Source organism: Silene latifolia, chromosome X (assembly GCF_048544455.1).
Source record: "Silene latifolia isolate original U9 population chromosome X, ASM4854445v1, whole genome shotgun sequence".
Lineage (NCBI taxonomy): Eukaryota > Viridiplantae > Streptophyta > Magnoliopsida > Caryophyllales > Caryophyllaceae > Silene > Silene latifolia.
In genome coordinates, this window is record NC_133537.1 from 188,102,232 (window position 1) to 188,111,510 (window position 9,279).

A 9,279-nucleotide genomic window follows, 5' to 3' on the forward strand; every position below is an offset into this window, starting at 1 on the left:
GTTAGTGATACCTTTACTGTGATTACCGCCACCGTCTCAGTTATGTACATATTCTTGTTTACAACTATTACAGGAGACTTAATTCACTATTATGTGTATCATAATCAACACATGCGTACACTTGAGAGCACTTCTCCGATGATAGACATTTTGGTCTGATAAGGAGATTGAGAAAGGTAGATGAAGATGATGATAGTAACGAAATTAGAGAGAATAAAGAATAACGATATTTGATTGTATATTAGAATCTTAAATAACAAAAACTGGTAATGATTACACGGTATTTGTTTGGTATTTATATAAGAGTATCGATCTAACAATCTCAACCTGTGATACACCCACATACCAAGGTGTCTTACCAGAACCACCCTAGCATGAGAGACCGTCACCATCTCGGTTTCTCGAGGCTAGTATATCAAAGTTACCATTCCAAAACAACATTTATTAAAGTATAATGAATTAACTATTACATGTTACAAAACCAAATCCAAAAACAATGTTCACCAGTACTCAAACGATTGAAACTAGAAAGGTAAATCTCATGACAGCGGAAGCTAGACTCGAGTGATGACTCCTCATCTCGTCCCCGGAGCTAATAACCATCATCACGTGTCACAATCTGCTCACCATCCCCGAATGGATCACCACAGATTTACAAAACAACAACGGGATCAGTTTACTGCATAATCAACATAAGACAAGTACGATAAGATAAATAATTGTTCACAATCTACTCCAACTCCCAATCACATCATGTAACTGACTACACACTAAAGTGTGTAGCCCTGCCAGTGGGGGACCGCAGCCTTGCCCACCAAATCCCCGCTCATCAACGAGCGATAACCCTGTTCATTAATGTACACATCCCCTCCTGTGGCGGGTTCTACAGAGGGCGAAACTAGGACGTGAAGCCACTCCCGCAAGTGACTCCACTCAGCCGAGGGCGCGCCTCGCGAACATCACCAACAACCATTATAACACCAACACCAAACTCCAATCCAACAACAGCAGATAATCTCACTATCAATCGTACAAATAATTACCACATAATCTTAAATCCATTAAACAGTAAACCGAGTAGGGACACCCTACCTTTTCGCATTCCAAGCACACACAAGCAATCAATAGCAATTCTCCATGACACCGTCACCTACACACGAATAATCACATACCATCACTATAAACCATTCCCCCAAATTAACCCAAATCAATAATTAGGGCAAAACCATAAAAGACAACTCATTAACCGATTACAAAGCACTAGAGACTTACCAAAGAAATCGACGCAAGAGAGAAATGAACAAGGACTCACGAACAATCAACAATCTTGGGAGAGATTAGAGAGGAATAGAGTTACGTAGAATGTTTTAGGTTTTGTAAAACATAAAAAGTGAAACAGTAAATCTTAATTTATAACTCTAATCATCTCTCATCAAACCGCGGAAATAATCTCCGACATACCGGATACTCGGTCGAGTATAGAGTATACTCGGCCGAGTATCCCCTACTCGGTCGAGTATTACCATACTCGGCCGAGTATTCCTGGACATTAGCCTGACCAGAAACACACGACGCATTACTCGGCCGAGTAAGCCATATTCGGCCGAGTAACAGACTTAGAAAATTGTAGTATTACAGTCTTCCCTCCTTAAAAAGAACTTAGTCCCCGAAGTTCCAACCCAACCTATAAAACATGAACACCTAACACTACCTCCACCAACCATGCTTACTTCCACAACACGGCTCACGATATCGTCTCAACTACAGCATAGCCTCTCGATACTAACTCCATAATACTATCAAATACCCACAACATAAGTGTTGCCAACTCTGTTTTACTTCCATAACGCTTACTAGCAATTCAATACCAAGACAATCTACCAAACAAGATCAACACCAAAACGGAATGTTACATTCTACCACCCTTAAAACGAACTCCGTTCTCGAAGTTTACTCATCCACATAAGGATCATCACCCAATCCATCAACACTATCGAAGTTTACTGACCCTCATAAACATCATACCACTACAAGCACTGCCATTACCAGTAATAAAATTAACCACAACACAAATCCATCTTTTATTCTACACCAACACTCAACTTCCAATTAAAATACAACATGTACAACCATCAAACTCTCTTTGTCGCATCCTACTCCTCTTAAAATAAATGTTACGTCCTCATAACTCACTAATACTAGATACTTAGGTATATCCTCTCATTTTCTTCATCACCACCGCATGTCAACGATAACCGCCTATAGCCTCAACACCTACCTACATCCATTCCTATATCCAAGGTTCTCTTACTCGTCGTTCTCATATCACAATTCATTCGGCACACCACCTAGCCTATACCACAAAGTCCTTAGCATAACCATTACCGCAAACGACATACTTCTTTATACTTGCACTTATCCCCACAATCATAACTCGTGATCCACAATTGTTACACACACTCACACTAGATCCTCAAGTGCTCCTGTTTATTGTCGTAAAACTCATCCATAACTTAACATAATACTAATTCCCAATAAAGATTACGATCCACTTGACGCTTCCAGCTCAGCGCACACACATTCCATGAAGCTCTTGCCACAACTATGTCAACCAATGCCTCATCTAAAACAAGATCGAAAGTACCCTAACAACTTCTCACCACTGTGCCCCATAAACAGAATATCAATATACCATGATAACAACGGAAACATACGCAACTTTCTTCCATATCCTACTTTACCCTCACTCCCAAGCCGAAACTGGTAAGAAATATTAATAAACAAAACAACACTCTATATGCCCAGATCGACACTGACAGGAAACAGCAGTAAATAAACAACAAGCTATATAACTGATATATACTTTTGAAAGCTCGTCCCATCAGTATCCCGCCTACTCCACCACAACCCATAGACACTGACTCAGTACAACTTCTCTGACCAGAAGACTTCCTTAAAACCGCTTTACTAGATCACAACGCAACATATTACATAGAATAACAGATAATAACCTTATGAATATCATCCATGCTATTACTCATGAGGCCGAAACCTCACACTATCACTTAAAGATATCATACATACACATACAAGTATAACATATGACGCGGAACACTCATATAACGACTCATAGCTATCACACCATAGCAGTATTCATGAGGCCAGAACCTCACACAAAGATTTACACACATTATGGACCCATAATCGAATCTAACTAGCTAATCATGATCACGTAAGTTACCACTTGATAATGAATATCTCTTATTCGAACGTAACTTAGATGGGCTTCATAACATATCCTCCCATCCACATAATTATCACCACCCGACGAACGTTATGGACATGGCCCACCTACGACGCCCAGCCGATCTGTGGACATAACAACGGTTTTTTGAAAGCCACGCTCGGCGGCGTAAAAATGCTTTCGACCGGATCGTTTTAGATCAGTCGGTTTCGTCTCGGCAAGGGTCTCGAAATGATGCAAGAGATGTTCGGAGTCGCCACCAAGCATTTGTGGGATGCTTGGAACCCGTTCGAATCCACTTTATACCTAGGTCAACCAAGGCAAAAAGCGGTGTTTGACATAGGTACTAAAGATAAGGAGTCGTCCCTCTTTAGCATCCTATCTCTAGAATGACTCTCGTACGCCCTGGATAAAGTCGTCCACTATCCAAAGTTTCTGAGTAAGAGGTGAAGGTACGTATTGGGAAGCCCTTTAATCGGACACCCAATTCCGCCCGCGGTAGTGGCCTCTACTGATCGATCTTGGTTGTTTAAATGCAAAAGTTGATAAAATAGGTAAATGCATGAATGCGCATCCACAAGTTTGAACCTAACATGTGAGCTTTCTATGTCGGTTGTTTTATCCAAGTATCAGGTATTTGATGTCAAGTTGGATTTAGTGTTGATTTGCATGCAAGACGGAAATTAAACATCCATTTACCGAGTTAGGTTTATGGTGCATAACGTGATCCATTTGTCTTAGTAAGGCGTTTTGCAAATACAATGTAAAAGAGCAGATTTGTCATCTGATCCGTCCTATATTCGGGTTAACCGAAGTCAGGATCGCCCTAGACAAGTGCTGGAAGGAAATAGGTTCTACATCAGGCAGCCTATTGAGGCGCGAGCCGTCAGACGATGCAAACAGGACTGTCCTGGTTTGAAAATTGGAAAATGGCTGGCCTGTTTAGGCGCGAGTCATCAGACTGTCCAAGGGCGTCTTCTGACTATTAAAATGTTTGTGAAATGGTTTAAAAAGAGGGTGTTTGAACCCGTCTTGGTTTGAAAAGATCGCTTGGACCACTTTTGTGTTGATGTGAAGAACGAGACTTGAATAATCACCATTGTATTGATGATATTCAATGTCGGGTTCGGTTTTGCAAGCTTGATATGAATACTTTTGAAAATAATTATGAACTAATTGTTTTAAGTTCATTTGTTTGTAATTAGTCTATGTTTATCATTGTACTCGGGTTGAAAACCGACATGGTATGTGGAACCAAGGATGATTTTGTATTTATGACTAATGTGTTTGTTTTGAAATGTAAATAAATGAAATAAATGGTTTTAAAATACCTTTTAAAATGTGATTAACCAAATATTATCACCGAAACACGGATTAAACCGTCATGGTATTAGGAACCAAGGGTGAAAATGTTTTATGGTTAAAAGTTTATCATGAAAATGGTTTGAAATATTTGAAATGGTAAAAACCGATTACAAATAAGAAATGAAATAAAAGAGGGAAGATGAGACCAAACACGACTGGATTAAGGCCTTAGAGGGGGATGAGGCGCGAGCCCTCCTGCTATACAAGCAGCCCATGTGTCACGTCTTGATTTATTTGAACACGGAAAGACGTGTGCCACTCGGCCAAAGTCTTCGTTATGGGCGAGTCAGGCAACCTCACACAAACAAGTATCACTACGGAAATAATATTGAAAGAACGATATAATACGAAACTAGTAAAGTGCGGAATAATCGTAGAATATCGATGAACAAAGTATATTATTATTATTGAGAATGGGAATATATATATATAATTACAAGTGTTTCTATACATAGATTTTGTAGAAGGAAAATAATTGTAGAGAAAGGAGAATGTGTAAAAATGAAGGTCAAATGCCTTCTTATATAGGAAAGGGAAATGGCGGTTGGGTGAAGGGGTGCAAAAGACACCCCTTGGTGTATTTGGCGGGAGGAATGAAGGGGAGAGCCCCTTGGCACCCCTTGGTCTTGGCGGGAACAAATGGAGGGAGGAACCATTGGTTCCTCTTCATGTATGGCGCCAAAAGGGAAGAGGGGAAAGGGGGGTGTATGTGGGCTTGTGATAGGAAAGGATAAGGATGAATGTGGGTGTAACACATCACCACCCATGTGCCTCTCATGTGCCTCCTCCTCTAGCTAGGGTGGGCTAGCGGTGGACTAGGTAGTGAGCTACCCTAGTGACCCCCGAGTACTTGTGAGCTGAGTTCCACTTCCCGTGAGCTGAGTGAACTTGAGTGAGCTAGTCGTGAGCTGAGTGAGCTAGCGTTGAGCTGCGTATAGTTGCCTTGAGCTTGCTTTGAGCTTGTATTTGTGTTTGTGTGCGGATGTTGAGCTGCCCGGGCGTTGCTAGGCCATGATGCTCGCTCATATAACCTCAATATGGCTTCAAAAAAAAGTGGCGGGTGACATTCTCCCCCACTTGAATGGTTGATGCCCTCATCAACGTCACGACTCAAAATAAAAATTACATGTAAAGATATCCTACTACATAATATCTATTTTATTTTTGGAACATGACCGAACATACTAACAAGCCTAAATGTTCGGTGTTTGATAATATAAGCGAACACTCTAACATGCCTAAGTGTTCGGGAAACATAACATAAATAATCGAACATGCTAATAAGCCTAAATGTTCGATCTTTTATTATACTATTTACATAAGATCTATATACATAAAAGATATGATGATAGTTCTTCCTCAAGTGATGATGTATCGTCTGTTTCCATCACCCTTGGTCTTGATTTGTCGAAGTTGCTTCATTCTTGTGAGTTCGGACCATCAGCGAGGTCCTCCATAAAGTCGGGATGTAAACTTGGTCCCTCGAAAGGATCCCAAGTCGCATACCATGAAGATAAGCGAAAGTTAACCTCTGGATAGTACGACCCATGTTCATAACCGGCCTCCCCAACTGCGCACGTCCTAGCCACCCTTACATAAGGAAACCCGTCCCCGGGTGGTGCATTCGATGGAGTGTAATGGCGAAAAGGCGGGGTATCCCTCCATGGTGCTCCCCCATTAGTACTACTTCCGTCTTCTAAATTGTTAAAATGATGTGGGTAGTAACCATTGTCCATGAAACTTGATTGAGCGGTGTCCATCAAGTCATTGTTTGGAGAATCGTTACTACTTATTGATGAAGCATCATTCCCCTCAATAAAAAGATCGCGATTAATAGAGTTACCTCGATTTGCGTAGGGATTGAGACCTACCCAATCGGTTTGGGCATTGATTTCCTCTAATAATTCGCCAATTGTTCTTGATTCATTGTTGTTGAGCCCAATTGGAGGAATGAATGAATTGTTTGGACAATTTTGGGCCGAATGGTGGCCGAGACACACGGGGCAGCCCTCGTCGATTAGTGCTTGAATAATATCGTCGCAAGGATCTTCTTGTTTGACCCTCTTGAGAATGAAACGAGTACTACACCCGGGTGCATTGTTGTGCGGCTTCACTATGCACCATCCGCCCTTCTTCTCTTTCTCTGGTTCACGGCATTCCCATTCAACATCACTACCCGAATTTTCCATTTCCGTAAACAATGTGATACTTTGAGCGAAACCTGGCTCTGATACCACTTGTCACGTCTTGATTTATTTGAACACGGAAAGACGTGTGCCACTCGGCCAAAGTCTTCGTTATGGGCGAGTCAGGCAACCTCACACAAACAAGTATCACTACGGAAATAATATTGAAAGAACGATATAATACGAAACTAGTAAAGTGCGGAATAATCGTAGAATATCGATGAACAAAGTATATTATTATTATTGAGAATGGGAAAATATATATATAATTACAAGTGTTTCTATACATAGATTTTGTAGAAGGAAAATAATTGTAGAGAAAGGAGAATGTGTAAAAATGAAGGCCAAATGCCTTCTTATATAGGAAAGGGAAATGGCGGTTGGGTGAAGTGGTGCAAAAGACACCCCTTGGTGTATTTGGCGGGATGAATGAAGGGGAGAGCCCCTTGGCACCCCTTGGGCTTGGCGGGAAAAAATGGAGGGAGGAACCATTGGTTCCTCTTCATGTATGGCGCCAAAAGGGTAGAGGGGAAAGGGGGGTGTATGTGGGCTTGTGAGAGGAAAGGATAAGGATGAATGTGGGTGTAAGACATCACCACCCATGTGCCTCTCATGTGCCTCCTCCTCTAGCTAGGGTGGGCTAGGGGTGGACTAGGTAGTGAGCTACCCTAGTGACCCCCGAGTACTTGTGAGCTGAGTTCCACTTCCCGTGAGTAGAGTGAACTTGAGTGAGCTAGTCGTGAGCTGAGTGAGCTAGCGTTGAGCTGTGTATAGTTGCCTTGAGCTTGTATTTGTGTTTGTGTGCGGATGTTGAGCTGCCCGGGCGTTGCTAGGCCATGATGCTCGCTCATATAACCTCAATATGGCTTCAAAAAAAAGTGGCGGGTGACACCCTGTCTCCGGCTAAAATTCGGTTTTGGCTCATCTAACCTATGTTTGAATCATGTTATGCATGTTTTAGCATGTTATAGTCATAAAACAGATGAAAAACATGAAAGAAGAGGATTTTTACACCCTCATACTTACATGCTAGGCTTGAGACGAGAAATCGACGAAAGTATATCAACTTGTTTGGTCGGAAAACTCGGTTTGAAAACCGTTTTAGCAATGTAAAAGAGTGTTTTATTTAGTGATGGTGTAGTTGGTCGAGACAGTCGGTCAAGTGATTTAATGCGCGATGACGATACCAAACAATGTGTAAGGTTTGTAATTTCGATCGGTAGGTCGAAAATACGTGTCGGTTTATGACTTGAGAAGTCGAATCTAGAATTTTAAGGGAGAGATGAGGGGGCGGACATTCGCGTAAGGTGTTATGGTGTGTGAAGGTGGGTGTTTATAGAGAACTGGGTGGTTGTGTGCGTTTTGAGCGACGTGGCCGCATGGGCTACTCGAAGAGGTGCGAGCCATTTCGCGGGTCTTCGAGGTGTCTTGTCACTATCACGCAATTGAAATCATGATTTGTTCTATCCTATGTTTTGGATGACATGATTTGTGCTTGACCATTCAAGTATTCCGGGAATACTTAATATGGAAGTTTTGAAAAGTTTTGTTTTTTGTAGTTGACTCGTTGTTGGAGTCGGGATTTGAATTTTTGAGTCGGTTTTTGGTCCAGTGTCGGTTTTGACTCTAGTTAGTGTCATTACGACCCCGTCATCATCCATTAAACACTCCAGGTACTTTTGAAAAGTTTTGTATTCGAAATCGTTTTAGGTTTTCCGACGTATAGTTATACAAAACTGTCGATTAAAGGCTGCGATTCCTAAGCACGTTGTAGTCCGATAATCATCGGGTGTTTATCAGAGACTCGATAGATACTGGGTATCTACAGAGCCCCCACTTTGACTGAGGCTTGGACAGGGCGAAAGTCAAAGTATAGCCTCCGGGTCAATCAAAGATTACAACCTGGAGACCGAAGCGACGTCGAGGCGGTTCGAAAAAATTCGGGCCAAAGACCTGATGTCCGGAAGGGCGACGCCAAGGCGACTCGGGGATACGAGTCACGGACCCGTCGTTGGGAACAGTTTAGAGTCTGTCGACTGTCCGTGTGGGTCGTTTAAAGTCCGTTAGACTACGTACGAAGGCTCGCCAACCATAAGAAGGAGTCATACCTGAGGCTTCTTCGGGATATGTCCTTAAGTTGTTTCTTGTTTACGGGCAAAGGCACGCCAGCCGTGTTGCGGATATGATGGGGCTCGCCAGCCACGTTGAGGTTGCGTTGTGAGGCTCGTAAGCCATGTTGGATGTGCGTTGTGAGGCTCGCCAGCCATACTGAATGTGCGTTGTGAGGTTCGCCAGCCATGTTGGATGTGGTGCATTTTGAGGCTCGCCAGCCATGTTGAATGTGCGTTGTGAGGCTCGCCAGCCATGTCGAAAGTGCGTTATGAGGCTCGCCAGCCATGTTGAATGTGGTGCGTTTTGAGGCTCGCCAGCCATATTGAATGTGATGCGTTTCTAGGCTCGCCAGCCATATTGAGCGTGATTGAT